Raw genomic sequence first — 20,139 nt, 5'->3', positions numbered from 1 at the left:
AGCATGGGGGAGGAAGCGGGGGCTCACCTAGAAAGTCGGGGTTCTGGGAGAGGGGGGCGAGAGAGGGACCCCAGGACCATCGGGAGAGGGGGAGGGGTCCCTGCGGGACTAGCGAGTGTCACGGAGAGGAGGGAGGGGCCGGCTCCAAGGAGCTGGGTGCGCCAGGGATGGCGCCCCGCGGGGGGCGACCTTTAGCCCCCACCCTGTGCTGGGGCCGCCTTTCACGTTGGCATTCAGTGAGGGTCCGCCTTCGTCTCGCCTTTACCAGCTCTCATTAATCCGGTGCTGGAGGGGAAGAGACTGAAAGGTTGAATAAGCCAGGCTGATTGTGGCTGTGCTGCTCCTCGGATGGTCTAGTCCCAAAGTTGTTTGCTTTCCCTTCCAGTCACCACAGTAAGGCTCATGTGGCGCTTGTAGACCCTCTGGTCGCGAGGTTGGACCTGGTGGTGTTGGACAGTGCCCCTTGTTTATTTCTTGCCTTCTTTTGGGCTTGATGCACCGCCTGGCATCTCCTTGAGGGAGAGGTAAAACATAGGAAGTGTTTCTCTTGTAATTTTATTGTGCTTTGCTTTTGTAATCTTTTCCCAGTTTTGTAGTACAAAGAAGCTTTGTTACACACATTATTTTGTTTCCAATGCAGTGTTAATTTATAAAGACTCTAATGCAAATCGAAAAAGAATGTAATCTTTTCATACTTACTTTTACTTCGTCTTTATTCATTTCTTCTACCTTGTTCTTGCTAACTCTGCTATCTTAAAGTTTTCTTTCAGGGCCTACTTGCCCAAAACAAATAAATCAATAAAGATAAAAAAGACTATTTCTGAAAGTGGCTCTAGCAGTTAAACATAGTCATTACCGTAGGGCTAACCACAAGGTACTGGCTACACCTTCCTCTCCAGAGTTTTGGGGATGTAGGGAATGCTTTCTCAGCAGTCTTTTATAGTTTCAGAAAGCTTATTTTTTCCTCTGTCTATGTCATTTTGTCAGTAGCAGTTTATAGAATGCAGAATACCAAAAAGGCGCAAGAAGCTTTGTGGGTGAGACCGGAAATATAAGGAGGACAGATGTACTTTGTTTTTGCTTCTTTTTGTGAAAATGCCCCATCAGTTTACTTCCCTCTTATGAAAAACTTTCAGCCTTGTATAGTCAGGGCTGGTAACTTAGCTTTACCACTTCTTACATAGTTTAACGTACTGTTACTGTACTTTTCTCTGAATTGGATTCCAAAAAATAATCACCATGCTCCTATAAAGGGATAGAGTTTTACTGGTGGACAGTGGCATGCTTTTATTTTTTCCACTCCCAGGACTATGGATTGTTTCTTCCCATTTTCCCCCAGTAATACTGGGCTTGGTCATTTAACATGTATGCAGCTTTCAGGAAAGAGGTAACCACTTATTGGCGGTGCCTTCCGTAATGTAGTGAGCAGTTTAACTTTTGTCTTGTTCAAATTAATCTGTTGCTAGAAATCAGAAAGTATCTGTTGATGGTGTATGAGCACAGCAGGAAGTGGGCACCACCTTTTCCTCTGTCAAGCATTGTTCTTGAGAAGATTGAAGAATAAGTAGCTAAGATACAAATGGAGGGGTTGGTAAGGCTTCAGAACCTGTGACAGTCTTCTAAGTAAGAAAGTGAATTCATCAATCCGGGAATGACATGTATGTGCTGGGACACAACCTTGCCAGGAGACTGGAGCCTGTGCTGAACAAATTCAAGGAAAGTTAATATAGGGAAAAAATCACAGGAGCAATTGATCAGATCCCCTCCAGTTGTATTCCTTTGGTTAGTAACGCCTGGTATGTGAGGGCCGAAGATGAAAAACTAGGAAGTTGCTTTTAGGTGAAAATAAGATTGGTCTAAGTTTTGGTAGCTTGAAGAGAACTGCCTCAAGATCCTTTTGTATGCTTTTCTTAGAGATTTAACATGACATCCTGTTAGGCTGAGAGTAATGGTAATGTAGAATTTCCCCACGCTTGTACAACCTCCCTCCCCTTGGCTTCGCTGCTTCTTCTCTCTCTTGGATCTCCTCCTACCTCTTTTATCCTTCCTTCTCAGATTTCCTCTGCAGGATCATCATCTTTCTCCTGCTCCTGTATGTGAGGCCCCCTGGGCTTTGACCTGGGCCCTGTTCTCTTTTCTCCCACTTGTGATATTATCAGCTGCCATGGGTTCAATTATCATCTCTTTGCTGATGGCTCCCTAATCTAGATATCTAGTTCTAATCTCTTTCCTGAACTTCAACCCTGCATTGCTCAGTGCTTGCTTGTTAGAATGTCCAAAATGGAACCTATTCTCGAACTCGTTTGTTCTTCCTCCAGACCTTCCTGATCCTGTTGAGTGTACCAATATCCTTCTAGTCACCTAGGTTTACAGTCTTGTAGTCATTCTTTTTTAAAAAATAAATATATTTATACTGATGTACTTTGTTTTTATGTATCATCAGAATTTTCCCTACTATCCCTTTCTCTCCACCTTCCAGAAAGCCATCTCATATACCAAATAGTATTTTTAATAGACAAAAAAAGGGGAAAATCAGCACAACCAACCAATACGTCAAAAAGAAGGTGCAAAAGCTTGTACCATGTATAATGTGTATGGCCTTCCCACCTTCACAAAGCGATGGGTTTGGAATCTTCTCTTGAATCTCTTCATTCAAGTCATACTTGGTCTTTATGATTTTGCTACATTCACCTTTGCTTTTGTGTATGCCTGTGGTTCTTTCTGTTAACATTGTCGTTACTGTGTATATTGTTTTCTTGGCTCTGCTTACCTCATTCTGGCTCAGTTCGTGCAGCTCTGACCATGCTTCTCTGTATTTATCACATATATCATTTCTTACAGCACAGGAGTATTCCTTTACATTCACGTGCCACAATTGGTTTAGTCATTCCTCAGTCAATGGGCATCTCCCTTGTTTCCAAGCCTTTGCTGTCACAAAAAGTGCTGCTGTCAACATTTTGGTGTGTATCAGTGGATTCCTAGGGGGTTAAGCCCAATAAGAGAGTCTTGGGGTCAAAGGGTTTAGACAGTTGGAGTCAGGAGTCATTCTTGATTCTTTTCTCTCTAACCTTCTATATTCAGTTAGTCGTCCAGTCATGTAGACTCTCCTTTCGCAACATCTGTCCCATCAGGCTTCCTTTGTGCAGCTCCTATCTTAGATCTCATCAGCTTTCACTTGTACTGTTGGCCTTCTGATGGGTCATCCTGCTTCCCGTGTCCCCTCTAAAGTCCATCCTCCACAGAGCTGCCAAATTGATAGTCTGAAACCATAGACCTAATCTGGTCATTCTTTTATTCAGAAATCTTCGTTCATTCCCTGTTGCCTCTAGGATAAAATTCAAAACCCTTAGCCTGGCATTAAAGCACTCCACAATATGAATCCCAGCTACCTTGTCAGTCCTGTTTTTCATTACTCTCCTTTACACACTCAAGGGTTCCAGTCATGGTGGCCTACTAGCTATTCCTTGGTAAGGACATTGTACTTTCTGCCTCCATTGAGGTGCCAGGAGTGCAAACCCTTCTCACCTCTGCCACTTAAAATCCAGAGCTTCCTATGAAGTCCGCTTCCTCCATGTGGCCCTTCTTGGGCTTTCCCCAGTTGGTAGTACCCTCTCACACCTAAAATTACTGTGTGTTTATTTCATAGTTACTTATTCCTGTATGTGTTGCACCCCCTCCTCAGGAGATTCTAAACTACTTAAAGCATAAATGCTTTCCGCCACAGGACCTTGTGTATAATAGATGGTTGATACATTTTTTAAGCATTTTTAATAATCAAAATATAAATTAGTCAATTTAATTAAATTACTTGGCAAGATTTTCTAAGCATGGTATCTTTGACCAGACGACCTTCCACTCATGATGTCCTTTTTTTTTTTATTAGGCATTCAATAAATATGTATTGTTAATTTGTTGTTCGGTCGTTTTCAGTTGTGTCCAACTCTTCATGACCGTATTTGAGGTTTTCTTGGCAAAGATACTACAATGGTTTGCCATTTCCTTCTCTAGCTCATTTTACAGATGAGGAAACTGGGGCAAACAGGGTTAAGTGACTTGCCTAGGGTCACATAGATAAGTGAGGGTCTGAGGCTGGATTTGAACTCAGGAAATGAGTCTTCCTGACTCCACACCTGACACTATCCACTTCGCCACCTGTTTGCTTGTTGTTTAATGATACTCCCAAATACTAAATAAATGCTTTTCAACTTAATGTCTGGATTCTCTTGGCCAAGAAAAAGATAACAAAAAAACCCCCAAACCTTTCCATTCCTTCCTAAGTTACAGCTTTGAATGTCTTCAGTCCCTTTAGTTTTAGACTATACCTATCTGCTTAGGTGTGGAGGGAAGTTCGGGAAATACGGACTCAGCGTTTAGGCAGGTTTCTTGAGTTTATCAAAAGATAGCTGCGTATGCTTCATAAGGAATAGTGCCAGGGAGTGCCAGGGAAAGAGAAGGGCTCGCTGAGGAAGCAAAGGCTCAGACTTCCATTGGCCCATTGGGGATGGCAGCCCAGGGATGGTCTGGAGTAGGTGGTGTGTGAAGGTGCTTCTGGCACCCAGGGATTGTGATTCTGTGAGGTGAAGCTTTCTTGGGCTAGGTCAAGGTTAAGGTCTAGAGGCTGGGAGGAGCCGCTTCAGCAGCACAGGCACTCAAATGGAAATGAGACAGAAGGTCCTGTGGCCCCTGTGCAGGATGGCAGGATGACATGAATTCTGCGTTGTTTGCCTTTTGTAAATGACAGAGGAAAGAAAAGAGGCAGGGTGCAGTAACTTGGTAAAAATCACGTCATTTGAAGCCTTGAAGATTTTTCCCTGCTGCTTCTAGAGTCTCCAGCCGAAGTCCCGTGGCTTCTCTGCAGCCAGTCCACATGGTGTCATTCCTTTCACTGAATTCCCCTGTTCTTCATTGTCTTTACTGCCCACTTGCCACTTACCGATGTTGTTGCTCTGTTGTAGTTACCTGGCTTGATGAGAAGCTCGCCGGAGCTGCGGAGCGTACTGTGACACCTCACTTCCCCTCATCCCAAATTGCGGCTCTCCCTCTTACGGGTCCCCTCGTTCCTGTCTCCAGTCGAGCTCTGCCTCCATGCAGTCACAGAGTCTGGAGCAGTGCTCAGAGATTGGCGATTCACTGAGAAGGGCAAACGGCGGCATCGGTCCTAGACACCTGCGTCCAGGACTGGGAATTTAGAATGCCCAAGTCAGGGATCTCCACTTTCCAGTGAAGTCATTGTGCCAAAGTCAGCATTTGTTCTTTTGTTCCCCCACTTAGCTTCTTCCCATTTGCCCAGACTTGAAGCTTCTGAGCTTCTGCTCCTTTCACGTCCTCGAGCCTCATTTCTCCTCAACTGCTACCCAGTCCTGTTGGCTCGAACTTGAACATTCTCCTTCTTAGGCAAGTAGGCACTGAGGCTAGAGGGTTGGACCTGGAGTCGGGAAGACCTGAGTTCCAAACCTGCCATGCTAGCTAAGTGACTCTTGGTAAGTCACTTAACCCTTGTCAGACTCACTTTCCTTATCTGTAAAATGGTGATGATGATAATGGAGCCTACTTCACCTGGATCAAAGGAGATAGCATTTGTAAAGCTCTTAGTAAACCTTAAAGAGCCATATAAATTTGAGCTGTTATTATCCTCCTTCCTATTCGGTTTCTGCTCTAGATCTCATTACCTCTCACCTTGGGTGTGTAATAACTGCCTGAATTCAGTAAGCCCTGCAGTCAGGCTGCTCTCCTGAAACAGCTGTGGTACTCAAGCACACTCTCACTCAGAAGCCCTCTGGGGCTCCCTACTGCCAGTTGATTACAGCTCAGACTACTTAGTGTTGCAGTCAGGGCTGTCTGCAGACTGATCTGAACTTGGCTTTCTAGGTCCTCTCCCCCACTTCTTGTTCCTCGCTTGGGACTGTTCTTGGTGCCTGTGCTCCTGACTCCTTTTCCTGGGGTGCCCTCACTGCCACCTCCTCTAGTCAGAATTATGCCGTCTTTTAGGGTTCAACCCAAAGGACACGTTGCCCATGAAAACTGCCTGAATTCCACTGCCCCCCACCTCTGAATTCCTATAGCACTTTCGTAGCACTTATGACATTCTAAATTAAGGTGAGATGTGGATATTTGTGTGTATACATGTATGTGTATGAAGACAAGAACCTCGTCTTATCTTTTTTCCCCTTGCTACACAATTAACATTCAAAAAAGTAACTTTGTTGAATTAATAAATGGGGCTTGATTCTGCTTTTGGCAGGCCTAACACCCAGCCTTCTGACCAACTTAGCGCATAGTGCAGCAGATTGATTTTGGGTCCCACAGTTGGAAATAGAAATCCCAAAGGTGGAAGGACCTTCAGAGGACATCCAGGCCAGAGTTCACTGCAACACAAATCCCTTTGACGTTCCTGACAAGTGTTCTGGCATCCAGACTCTACTTAAACATCCCAGAGAGAAAATCTCCTATTTTCTAAGGCTGCCCCCCTTCCATTTTCAGAGTGTTCTAATTGTTAGAAGCTCTTACTTGCAGCTGAAATCTGCCTCAGTCCCTTAGTGATATGCGGGGTGGAGTGAATAGAGTTCTGGACTTGGGCTGAGGAAAACCTATGTTCAGAACCTGCCTCAGACACTTGTTAGCTTTTGGGCCCCTGGGCAAGTCCTGTCCCAGCTCTGAGCTTCCATGTCCTGTTCCCTAAAATGAGTGGTTTGGCCTCAGTGGCTTCTGAGGGCCTGTACAGCTTTAAATCTGTGATTCTCTGAACTCAGACATGTAGGCCTGGGTTTGTTCTCTGCTAGCACGCACACTCAAGCTGGTCAATTCTTCTCTGTGACTGTTCTTCAAATATTTGAGAACAGTCATCATTTTGTTTCCTTCTCTACCCCAGAACTCTTTTTTCCTTCCTTTTCCAGGCTAAACATTCTTAAGTTTTAGAAAACCATTTGTCATATGATATACTTTCTTGACCTTTAAAATACTAGTCTCCGTCCTCTGGAAACACAATATATAACGAAAATGGGGGGGGGGTGGAGAAATAGCAGTGTAAAATAACTGAAGATTAATACCATGGAGTTAGAATGAACCCATTCTGACTTTTCTTCTGATGATCTTATTTTGTGTAATGCGGTGCATGTTTTTATTGGTAGTCTTACAGTGATTCATAATAATTTATCATACTTTAAAACACACCAGACATTTGAAAAATAAATACAGCTAAATTTCTCTTTCCTTACTTCTTGAGTTTAGGTTAAACTTGAATTGTGGTTATCCTGAAAACCATTTTTGCATATAATTCTTATTTCCTGGTTTTAAATTAATTAATTACATTTTTTTCCTGGATGAAAGTCCACTTTGTCTACCTCCCACCTCCCCTTTCCCCTTATTGAGACAGTAAGAAAAACAAGCTCCCTGTTACACACATATATAACCAAGCAAAGCAAATTCCCCTAGTGGTCATTCCCAAAAGAACATGTCTCTCTCTGCACCCTGACTCTACTCCCTCTTTGTCAGGAGGTGGGCAGTTTGTTTCTTCATGAGCTCTATGGAGTCCTGCTTGGCCACTTCATTGCTCAGCAGTCCTAAGTCTTTCACAGTTCTCTGTCTTTACAATATGTTCTTGTTCTTGTATAACTTTTTCTCCTGGTTCTGATCATTTCATTCTATGTCAATTCCAACACGTCATGTTTGGTTTCTCTAAAACCACCCCTTTGTCATTCTGTACTGCACAGTAAGTAGCTGGGTGGTGCAGTGGATAGGCCCAGAATCAAAAAGGCCAGAGTTCAAATTTTGCCTTTGACACTTACAAGCTGTGTGACCCTGTTTGCCTCAGTTTCCTCATCTGTAAAATGATGATAATAATAGCAGTTGCCTCCCAAGGTGGTTGTGAGGATCAAATGAGATAATATTTGTAAAGCATTTTTCCAGCCTTACAACCAAATATAAATGCTAGCTCTATATTATTAGTATTCCATCACATTCTTGGACTACAGCATGTTCAGCCATTCTTCAAACTGAGGGCACCCCCTCAGTTCCCAATCCTTTGCCACCACAAAAAAAAAATGATGCTGTAAATAGTTTTGTACATACAGGACCCTTTTTTCTTTTTTGGTCTCTTTGGAGTATAGACCTAGTAACAGTATTGCTGAGTCAGGGGATATATGTAATTGTTTACTGGCTTTTGGGCCATAGTTCCAAATTGCTTTCCAGAATGGCAGAGGCAGTTCACAGCTCCATTAATGTGCCTGTTTTCCCATAGCTTTTCCAACATTTATAATTTTCCTTTTTTTTTTTGGCTAGCTTCATCAATCTGACTAGTGTGAGGTAGAAACTGAGAGCTGTTTTAATTTTTATTTCTCTAATTATTAGTTATTTAGAGCATTTTTTAATACGTCTATAACTAGCTTGGATTTCTTCCTCTTAATACTGTCTGTTCATATCCTTTGAGCATTTATCAATTGGAGAATAGCTCTAATTCTTAGAAATTTAAAGCAGTTCCCTATAGATCTTAGAAATAAGACCCTTGTCAGGGAAATTCGCCACCGAGATTTTTTTGCTCATTTACATGCTTTTTTTCTATCAGTAGCTGCCTTTGTTTTGTTTGTGCAGAACCTTTTACATTTTATGTAATTATCAAGCCAAATTTGATTTAATCACCCTAAGGTGACAGCTCAGCCTTTTGCTTCTTTGCTGTGGGAAGCCTGCTCTTATACTTCCGGACTTTGCTGGTTCCCATGAAGGAGCTATCCCATTCCTTAGTTATCATTTCATTGTACAAACACCTGAAGTTTCTACGTTAATATACTTGGTGACTGCCTCTTAAATGTGTTTCTTTCATGAAAAAAAATAATAATAGCGCTTACAATGCCCGGCTAAGCACTTTACAATTAGTATCTCATTTGATCCTCGCAACAGCTCTGTGAAGTAGGTGCTCTTATGAACCCCATTTTGCAGTTGAAGAAAGTAAGGCTCACAGAGGTTGTGACTTGCTCGAGGCTGGATTTGAACTCAGGTCTTTCTTCATGCCCAGTGCTTTGTGCACTGTGGTGCCCCCTAGCCCTCTGCTTCAGGACTTTCAGGAAGAAATATAATTAATGATTTTTAAGAATGGCGCTAAAAGACAAGACTGGATCTTCTAACAAAATTCTTTGAGTTTCCCCAGCTACTGGCTTCTTTTCCTCTGTATGTTCAGGTATCTCCATAACTTTCTCCTCCCATTTACTGCTACCCTCTTTACCTTTACTGAACACTTTTCATTCCCTTGTCGTTCGGTTTCTAGCAGGCCCACACTACAGAAAGCACTTTCACAAAGACTGCCAGTGAAGTCTTTTTAAAAGAATGCTTTCTTTTTTTTTTTTTGTAGACTCCCCCTTCCCCAACACCTCCTTGTTCCAAATAAGCAGAGTCAAGCCAAAACCTCAAGCAGCTGCACCCTGGCCAGATCCAGGAGTGTGAGCATCATTCCAGTCTTCTGTGGTGGTCACAACTTCTCAGTGCTTTGCTTTCAAAGAATCTCTTCCTTTATAGCCAAGTCTGATGGTCTTTGCTCAGGCCTTGTCCTCCTTGACTTTTCTGGACCGTTCAGCCCTCTCGTCCACACTCTTTATGGGTCAGTAATTATTGATATTTTCTTGATCACCTCTTTCCCCTGGACCTAACCCCTCTTAATTCCTGTGCCTTCCCTTTTTTAATTATCTCCTGTTTATCCGTACATAGTTTGTTTGTAAATATTTGTTTGCTGGTTGTCTCTCTTGTTAGAATGTAAGCTTCTTGAGGGCAGAGACTGCCTTTTGAATTTTTGACATGTCTCCCCAGTGTATAGCACAGTGCGTGGCACACATTTAATAAATGTTTATTAACTGACTGACCTCTTTTTGGTAGTATGATCCATGGTTTTTTCCCCAAGCTTTTTAGTAGTCTTCCCTCTTTCGGATACCTTGAGAATTGATACCTGGGTATCCATCAAATTGTGTTGTCCAGTGTAATATTCAAACTTTCTCTGAAGGGTGTTTGCCATAGCCATGAGGTGATCTGGGAGGGGCAGGTTTTCCCCATGGTGCCTGTAGTAGCTGCTGCCGTGGGTGCCTGGGTGGTGCGGAGGTTAGCACTGCCCTGAGGGGTGGATGGATCCCTGACTCAGAAAAGGATGTTGGGGAATAAGGCAAGGATGTTTGTGGCAGAGTCAGGTCTTCCAGGTGTCCTGAAAACCCGTTTGCTGGAGGCCTCCAACCTCTCCCCGCCCTTCACACCGTGTGTGGGTTCACGCCATGGTCCTTCATTGTGTAGGAGAGGAGTCATGTGGGACCTGGGCCTGCCTGGTCTGCATGTATCTGATCTAGTCAGGCTGTACTTGTTGCCCTTGTTTCTTTGGTGTTTGATTTCCTCCTCCAGCTAATGCATGGAAGCCTAGAAGTCATGGTCCAAATATGCTGCCGCCATTACTGATGTGAAAAAGTGGGTTATAGATATCCTCAGTGCTCTTCCGCGTCTTTGCAGTTTGGTGCTCATTTTCCATAGAAAAGGTGTTGAACTCCAGTCTGGCCCGCCATGACCTGTATCCCCACCCTGAGTGCCTCCCAAATCAGGTTAAATATAACTGGGAAAGGGTTCACCAAGGAAATAGAAATACAACAAAACCTAGTAACATTGCATTTGAAAACTAAGGCCATCGGCAGCCTACAGGAGTCCTCTGTAGGGATTAGTGGTCCCCATTTCTTTTTCATTCCACCCTCCCTTTACACAACTGCCAAATCAGACTGTGTTGTTTCTCCTGCTCAGAAACATTCCGTGACTCCCTGTTGCCTTAAGAGAAAAGAAGCATTCTGTAGGCCTGGGTTGACTCCGTCGAAGTCTTGGTTGTGCGGTGGTTCTTTGTCCCTAGGGGAAAGACGAAGAGGTCTGGGTCCTTCCTTTTCAAAGACATTGTCCCATTTATTCTTGTGTGATTTTGTTCAGTCCGATAGCCAGCCCTGAAATTTACTCAGTGAATAAGAAAATATAGTTTGAAATGGTGAGAGGGTGAATTGACCTTGGTGGAGGTTCATTTTTGCCTCAAGCATACATGTATTCCTTGAGTCTTCCTACAGTTCCACCTGAGGCCCAGGAAAAGCTTGGAGTGATCTTTGATAGTGTTTTCTTTTTTTCTCACTTCGGCGGCTTTTGCTGTTTTGCTGTTATACAGAAGGCTTTGCCTGTGATGTTGGAGCTATCTCTGAGTTTGACTAATCCAGTGGCAGAAAAGTTAAGAGTCTCTGGACCAGTAAAAAGCATAGTTATTGACTAACACAAATGTATTGAAGAGGATTATTTCAACATCTCTCCAGCCCAGGCCCTGTTGTTCTTGCTAGCCAGATGGTCCAGGAAACCTGTCCTTACCTGCTCTTTCCTTATGTGCATATGAGATATAAGGAGATTACCTGCTTCCCTTTGGTTTAGAAATCTTGGTGTGAGCAGCATGTGTGAAATAAGAAGAGAAGAAATGCAAAATACCCAATCTAGGATCGGGCATTAGAAATGAAGTTAAAAGGAAAAGTTGCAGAAAGAATTCTACTTATGAAGTGTGATTTCTTTTGTTAGGAGAAAAAGGATATTTAAAAATTATATGTGTTGAGGGAGAGAACCCATGTCTTGAGCATTCTATAATTTGATATAATGAAAGCAAAGAACATAACCTGGGACCCAAAGGTTTGGGTTTATTTCTAAGCGATTACTATAATATATGGAGAAGTTGGGTAGAGAGTCAGTAATGCAGGTATATTATCATGCAGTGATGGGACTGAGCAGCCCATGAAATGGCTGCAAAGGCCCCTGGAGGAGAGGCCTCCATGGCCCACTGGCTTCTTGGATCGGTTGCTGCCAAGTGATGGAAATTGAAGGGTGAAGCGAGGCTTAGAATGGCCCTCGAGGCCTTGCCTGGAGGTAGTGTGGGTCTGAGAAAGGAAAGGGGTTTTCAGGTTGGCTCTGCCCCACCTGCTTTGGACTTTAGAAAGGCACTGCACTTCAGCAAGTTCAAACGCCCGTAAAGTCAGCCGACATTTCTTAAGTGTACACTGTGTGCAAGGTGAGAGGCCAGGTGGGCAGAGTCGGCGTCAGAGTCAGGAAGGAGTGCCTGAGAAGCTCTCCTCAGACATCTGGGCTAAGCAGGCCCCTTAGCTCCTCGCTGATTATAAGCTGCAGGGAAGCAGCCCATTGCCATTGGCACAGGGAGTTTCCTGACTTCCTCTACCAGGGAAATCACAGGTTGAGTAAAAAACCCGCATAAGCTAGTGGGCTGGGTGCAGGAGCTCCAGCGACATTTCATGCCCTCAACAAACTTCTGTTTTGCTGGGGGTGAGAGGAAGGTGACGCGGACACAGATGAGCCTAATACCAGCAAAGGCGATGGGTTCAGAAGATAAAGTGGGACAGAGGGCTCTGGGAATCTTTGGGTGGGGAGAGAATACTTGCAGCTGGAGAGATGAGCTCAAAGCGTTCGTGCTTTTGTTGTTGCAAGAAAGATTATTCCTGTACTTCATTTCAGGGCTGGTACTGGGGCCAGAGCTTGAGAAGGGTCCCAGGCTAGGCTGGAAAGGCCCAGGGACCAACGATACTTCATTCTGAATGTCCTGATGAGACCTGGCCCGGCCCAACCTTGCAGCCTCGTTGTTTGTGGCATCTGGTGGTCAGCTGGTCACCCAGATCTTCAGCAGCTTTCCCCTCTCCCCTTGGAAGTGGCTTTCTGGGAAATCGCAGAAATGTGGGTGCAGCTAGAGCTTAGTGCTCACAGCTTCAGTAGGGCCTAGGTCAGGTCTCTCTTTGGGATCAGGGCAGCCTCCATAGCATCCCGGTAATGACCCCACTCATCTGGGGCAGGTTTGTCCAAGCCCGGAGAAGGACACAAGTTCTGGTGCCACAGAAGGGACCGAAATCCCTTTGTGCTTTTATTTCACCAGATCCCCACAAAGTACAACCCTCTGGGCAGGGTTGGGGGAAGGAGGAGAAAGAGGTCTACAGGGAGGCTGGCCAGGCTGTGATGGAGGTCTTTGTCTGGGAGAGAGGTTTTAGTAGATTTGAGAGGAGGAGCCCATGACTCCAGGCAGGGGGTTGGCAGCAAAGAAGGCAACTGGGCCTGGAGGCAGGGGCTAGTGGACAAGGAGGCTGACAAAGGGCGGGTTGGGGGCCCCTCCCAGGTTCGGGGGGGGGGGGCAACGAGCTGTTGGGCTGCAGAAAGTCTTGGGTCGAGGATTCAGTGGACTAGGAGGAGCCTGGTTCTGTTCTGTCCAAACATTGAAGCAAGAGACAGAGTGTGGGTAACATGGCCTGTTCTTTGGACATTTATTAGACACCTAAAGATCATGAAGAATTGTGCTGAATACTAGGGGGACAAAGATAGAAAGGTGATTCAGTCCTTGACCTTGACACCTTGTAGTATGTGGGGGAGCTAAGAGGGTCATAGCTGAGAGCATGAGAATGGGCTGGATGGAGGGCTCTGGAGAGCCCTGTGTCTGAATGGGCTGGAAAGGGAGGTGGAGGCCAGATTGGGGGGGGAGGGGGTCTTCAGTGCCAGCCTGAGAGGTTTCTAGCCACTAAGTAGTAGGGAACCGTGGGAGGGTTTGAATAGGGAAGTAATAAGATCTGTGCATTAGGAAGATTATTTGGCACTTGTGGGAAGCAGGCAATGGAGAGGCTGAGGCTAGAGGCAGGGAGCCTGGGGAAAGGCGTTAGTCTGGAGGAGAGATGCTGATGGCCTGAACTTGTGAAGTGGCTTGAGAGATGTTGTAGAGAGTGAGCAGGCACATGACTGGATGCAGAGAGGCAAGGAGAGTAAATATCCTTCGAAGACAGATCGCGGCCTTCTCACCACTAACGTGGGGGTGAGGATACCTTCCCTGTCTCCTACAGGGCTCTCATGATGATTAAATGGAGCAATCAGTGGGGAAGAGACCTTCATTGGGATGGGGAGCTCCTTGTGAGTAAGCCCTCCCTCCCAGTGTGGGTGGGCACCTTCTCTGCAAACGATGCCTCAGTCACCCAGCCAGCGTATGACAAAGAGGCAGCACCCGAACCCGAGTCTTAACGTTCAGGCTCGCTCTTTATCTGCTAGGCCAGCCTGAAAAAAGAGTCCTCATGGATGTAAGCTGACGTTGTTGCTGTTCACCTTGTTTTAAAGCCCTAGGTCTGTTTCCATTTAGGAAGTGATGGGCTTTTCTGAAGTAAAGCCATTGCCCCCATGAAGCTCTTTGCTCTGCATTAGGCACTGCCAGACTGAGAGGCCCCAGAACAAGCCTCAGCTCTAAGCAGCAACCATGGGGGTGGCCGCAGAGATACAGGCCATGTGAGATGATCATATTCCAAAGCTTGTGTACCTCATTAAAATTAGATGTCTTTAGCTTAAGGGTTTTTTTAATTGAAAACTTTTTACAGATTCATCATCTTCCACAACCCAGTATTTCTTTTTTAAACTAGGTAATATCCAGATCATAAATCTTTAATAATCTCTCAAATATTGATGGCATACGTGGCTCAAGGGAACCTCCATATGTCATCAAATTAAATGATTTGCTTCCTAATCTGAAGGAATCAGCGGCCAAGTCTCTGGGGAGCCTACAGTCTGGCCCCTGGGATAGGCCAACGTACCAGCTTTTTTTGGGGAAATACAATTGCCAAGCCCCTGCAGTCTCTAAGGGCTCCTCTTTGGGTGTGTCTTTTCCAGTGTGTTTTGACCCAGCCTCTGATGCCCAGTTGAATGTGTCCCTGGAGTGTTAAACCCACCAGCTCAAGGAGAATTTGTTTCTGGTTGCTTTTGTCAGTGAGTGGCAGATTGTTCCTCATGGCTCCATATCGATCTTTTTCTCTTTGACAAATTACCTGCCTTAAGTGTTTCCCAGGCTGGATCAAATGTTGATTGTATTCTTTTCAAGTATGGTGCTTTTGCTCTGGCCGAGCATTGTTTCGTGAGGACATCTCTAGCAGATTACATTCACTTGTCATAAGGACTTAAGTTTACAATGGACTGAATTCTGGTTTCCCAGCAATCCATCCATCTGTAGTTTCTCAAGTTGTTTCCAGTAGACGGGAGAAGACAGCAGAGGGAAGTCCAGCGGAGATCTTAGTGTGGGAGAAAGGCTTGGTGCTAACAGATTTGCCAAGACGGAAGAATGCTTGGTCCTCCCGAGACATTACCTGCCCTTCCGGCTCCACATCTGTGACCCTCTGTTGCTACGGTTTGGGGAGGAAGCTGCTGTCGGTGTTCCCAAAACAGCAGAGTCCTTGAAAGAGAAGTGTGAGCCAAGCTGACGTCATTTCCAGAGGAGCACATTAAGAGCTAATGTTTTCAGTGCACCTACTATGTGCTGTGTGCCAGGTGCCAGGTACTGTGTGCTGAGCATTTTACAAGTATTATCTCCTTTAATCCTTGCAACAACCCTGGCAGGTAGATGCTGTTCTTATCCCCACTTTACAGTTGAGGAAACTGAGGCAAACAGAGGTTTGCCCCCGACCTGCCAAGTGTCTGAGACCAGATTTGACCTTGGGTCTTTCTGACTCCAGGCCCAGCATTTAGCCATTGAGCCACCTAGCTGCCCCTGTGGGCCATGAGCTGGAGACTACATTATGATGCGATGGCGTCACTTAAATGTCCTTTTCTTAGTGACACAGAAGGCAGTGAAAACTAGACAAGGGCGATTGGCTTCCAGAAAGGATCTCTTTCTAAATCTTTAACTCGGGAAACAAAGCCCATTTTTGTTGTTTTCGGTCACATTCGAGTCTGAAAAATGGTTGCTGTCTTAGGCCAGCTTTCTGGCCTGTTTGTCTTTTGTTCTTGCGTCCCTCTTTCAAAGCATGGACAGAAGAGTCTAGGAGAACTGTTTCTGAAAACCTTGGTTGTTTTTACTTGGTGGTTTCAGAATTTAAGTGGGTTAGAGAGTACAGAAATGGTTCAGTTGCTTGGGCCACTCAGCCCTATTTATGCCCAGGGGCCTGCTGTCATTCAGCCTTTGTGAGTACTCGGTGGAGCTGAGCATCATATACACTTTGGAATGACCCTTGCCCCTAATTTGTCACAGCAGTGGGGAGGCAAGGTCGTTTAGTGGATAGAGCTGGACTGGGAGTCCAGAAGGGCAAATACTGCCTTCTGTGGGGCTTCGTTAGATGTGTTCCTCAGCTTCCTCATACATAAAATGAGAAGAAGAAGAATGACGAGAACTGCAGCACTTAATCCACAGCATCGCTGAGAGACTCAACTGAAATAATCTGGGTAAAGAACAGTGTTACATGTAAATGTCTGTTATTATTGCTAGAATAATAATATGCTAGCGGTCACATCAGGAAATGCTGCAGAATATTGGAATCATAGGAAGGCATGTCTCTGACACTGGGTGGTGTCCTTACAGATGAGACTGAGAGATGGAGGGTGGATAATAAGCAAATCTGGAAACTGATCGAGTATGCCCGAAGAATGTTAATCAGTGTATTAGTGTCAACTCTATCGGTATTCTGTAGGGCTTCGTCCTTGGCCCTAATCTCTTCAATGATTTTACCAGGGACTCGGATTAAAACATGGACGGCATGCTGAGAAAATGTGCAGATGCGATGCAGCTGGATGGGAGGGTAGCTAATACCACTGAATGAAGGAATTTGGCTCCAGCAAGCTCTTTGTGAAGTGATGGGCCCAATGAAAGGAAGTGAAATTGATGCTTGAACTTTGATGTATTCTTGACTCGAGAAGGAGCTGTCGGATTTCACAGTTATGTTCTTTGGTAACCCTGAAGAACAGTTTTAGTGAATTGGTGGGGCTGGAAGGCAGATTACAGAGAAGTGAGATGTGCGTGGGAAGACAGTGGAGACATCTGGTGTAAACAGCTTTTTCTAAGGATTTGGCTGTGAAAGGGAGGAGTGATAAGGAATAATAACTTGAGGGGATGAGGTCAAATGAGAGCTTTTTAAAATTGGGAGAAAACCTGGGCATGTGTGTAGGCCATGGCCAAGGGAGGTTGAGAATTTGAGAGGGAAGGGATAAAGAGAGAAGGTGAGGGCAAGAGATCAAGGGCACAAGGAGAGATGTTGGCTTTGGTGAGGAAAAGAGCCCTCCCTTCATGAGAAACGAGCACAGGAGGGCATGAGGGACCATGGTGGTGTGGGAGGCCTAGAATGGAGGAGAAGTAGCCCAGGGCAGGAGGAGAGATCGCCTAAAAGGGAGGGGCAGAGGAGGGTGTTTAGAAACGGCAATGGGAGCATGATATAGAAAGTCAATGAGAGGAGAATAAAAGCATGGGCGTGCAACACCCTAGTCTTTGGTTGGGATTAGATCATATAAATCTAGAGTAGATCCAGTCAAGCGAGGAAGGCATGAAGAGAGGTTTCAGCTCAGCACAAGGAATGAGGCTTAATAGTCATAGCTGCTACAGTGTGGAATTGGTTGCCTCAGTAGGCGAGGGATTCTGGAGGCCAGACACCTGTTTATGGGAAATGGTGAAGAAGGGATTCCCGCTTCAGGGAGGGCTTGGCTTAGGTGGCCTCTGAGGCACTTTCAGTTCTCATGTTCTATGATTCTGAAAAGATCGGGCCGAGCAGTGCTTAGAACAGGCTCAGAGGGAAGAAATGGGCAGGCAGCCCAGGTGGTTTAATTCTCTGCCTCTCATCAGCTCTCTTCAGGCCATCCAGGGCTTCTCTTTCCTGGGTTTTGTAAACAGCAAACTAACAGAGTTGAGAGAGGAATTATCTTTAAAGTTTGAATCAAAGAGAAAGCAAAGTGGGGGAAGGGGTTTCCTCAGAGAGAAGTGGAAAGGAGGGGAAATCTGGAAGAGAGGCAGAATATTTACAGAGATTAAGTCATTTGGTTAGTGTAGGAACAGGGAATTTATTATGGAGGCCTTGGTTTGCTAAATTTAAATGTTTATTCAGATTGTTCAAAATTCACCGAGAGTGGAGGCAGCTAGGTGGCACAGTAGATAGAGCACTGACCCTGGAGTCAGGAGGACCTGAGTTGAAATCCAGCCTTACGCACTTACTAACTGTGTGACCTTGAGCAAGTCTAAACTTAACCCTGATTGCCTCCCAAAAAGAATTTCACTGAGAGTTTGTTTTTCAATATTTTAAATTTTTATTTCAATTGAAGTTAGAAACTACTAACCTAACAAACCCATCTTTTAGTTTGGGGCCAGTTTATGAGAAAACAAAATTTTGAACAGAAGAAACTCACCTTTTTTGTAAAACAAAGCAAGGCACTGCCTTATGTCTTCTGGCCCAGTTAAAAAGGAATGAAGCAGAGAAAGGGGAACAGAAAGTGAGAGAAAAGATGAATTCAAGATTTGTGACCCATGAACTTTGTTGAGGGGACCTTTGTCTGATCAGTTCCCAGCTTCTCCCTATTCTTGGACTCCGTTTGTCATCTTCACAAGACAGGGGTTTCTGTCTTTAGATGTTAGTTTCTTTCTTGTTTTGGAGTATTTTCAGTCACCAAACTTTTCTTAAATGATCAGTGGGTATCAGAAACTATGACCAGTGCTGGGGGATATAGAAAGTCTTCAAGGAGCGTCAATCCTAATGGAGGTGTCTGTGTATGTGCAAGATATGTGTACGTGAAGGATCAGGCTGCTGGGGGAGGGGTGTTGGAGGAGGCTGGGGCCTCTGAAAGGAATGGGGTGTCATGTGCAGGGAATAGCAAACAGGCCAGTGTCCTGAAGGATTGAGTTCGTGGACGATAGTAAAGTGTAAGAAGATGGGACAGCTTTAAATTCGATCCTGGAGGTAATAGGGAGCCATGGGAGTTGATTGATGAGAGGGTGACATGGTCAGGCCCGTATTTGAGGAAAGTTACTTTGGTAACCAAGAATGGATTTGAGTGGAGAGAGAATTGAGACAGGAGACCAAAGGCAGGGCGGTGATCCAGGTGAGAGGTGATGAGGCCCTGGTCTAGTGCTGGGTTGCGTGGGTGGAGAGAGGGGCACACATACAAAAGATGGGAAGGTGGAAATGATGAGACGTGGCACCTGGTTGGACACGTGGCATGAGGAGAATTGGAGATGGTGTCGAGAGCATGAGCCTGAGTAACTGGAGGATGATAAAGTGGAGAAAGGGAGGTTTGGATGGGGAAGAGGGAGATGAAGAGTTCTGTTTGGAACATGCTGATTTGGAGATGTCTCTGGGCCAGTGTGAAATGTCCAATCGGCAGCTGGTGACGTGGGTCTGAGCCATGAACGGAGAGACACTAGGGCTGGAGAGTCAGATCTGGGGGTCGCCTGTGTAGAGGGGACCTTGCTGACGGAACCCCAGAGAGACGAGAGGTGGATAAAGAAGAGTAAAAGAGAGGAGGGCCCCAGGGGATCCCAGGCCTTGGGGGCACCTACAGTTAGTGATACAGGTGAAAACAGAGCAAAAGAAACTGGACCAGATGCAGCCAGTCAGAGGAGAAGTGAGTGCCCAGCAGGAGAAGGGGCTCAGTGGGGCCAGATACTTACCACAAGGGGGACGAGGAGGCCGGGGAAGGAGAAAGTGTCATCATGTTTGGCCGTCAAGAAATCATTCCTGTCAGGCGTCTTTCCTGTTTCCAAACGCTGCATTTTTTTTCGTCTTGCAGTAGAACGTGAAGGAGACTGATGTAGGCAGTAATTAGGAGGAGTCAGAGATGGCACGAAAGTTTTTGTCACCTTGTCACGGAAGAGATGTGCTTGGTAGAAGGCTAGGCAGCGTTCCTCAGTGGAACGGCAGGCAGCGCTCTGTGCTCTGGAACATTTGTTTGTTTGGTTTTTATTATGAACTCAAACACCAAAAATAAATGGGCCTAGTACAACAAAAGGAGGGTGGCACACGGAGCTGCAGAGCTTGTTTTTCTGAAGCATAGAACAAATTCAGCTCAGAGCTTTCAAAGCTGCCCTGCTGGTGCTTCTTTCTGACCTTCTTTTCTCTCGTATATTTAATTTTTAAAAAATTAACAAGCAGTTAAATTCTCCCCTTCCCATGTCCCTCCTTACTCCTGACGTTCAAAAGGCTTTTTCCAATGCCACATCTCTAAGTGTTCTATTTATTTTGCACCTTCATCTTATAGAATCACAGAGTTAGAGATGGGAGAGACTTTAGGCACCATCAAAGCCCAATTCTTCATTTAACAGATGAGAAAATTGAGCCTCAGACAGGTCAACCCTGGCCGGGGGCACGCAGCTGGTGTCAGCAGTGCAATTTACACCCA

General features: G+C 45.3%; 1 protein-coding gene across 3 annotated transcripts in view; it reads left to right on the top strand.

Moving 5' to 3' along the window:
- The window catches only part of PDE6D (phosphodiesterase 6D), a 55,389-nt gene that overhangs the window by 308 nt on the left and 34,942 nt on the right, over positions 1-20,139 (top strand). The gene's annotated exons all lie outside the window — the stretch shown is intronic.

Source organism: Phascolarctos cinereus, unplaced genomic scaffold (assembly GCF_003287225.1).
Source record: "Phascolarctos cinereus isolate Bilbo 61053 unplaced genomic scaffold, phaCin_HiC Scaffold_5;HRSCAF=322, whole genome shotgun sequence".
In the NCBI taxonomy this organism is placed as follows: Eukaryota; Metazoa; Chordata; class Mammalia; order Diprotodontia; family Phascolarctidae; genus Phascolarctos; species Phascolarctos cinereus.
This window is presented reverse-complemented; position numbering and strand designations above follow the sequence as displayed.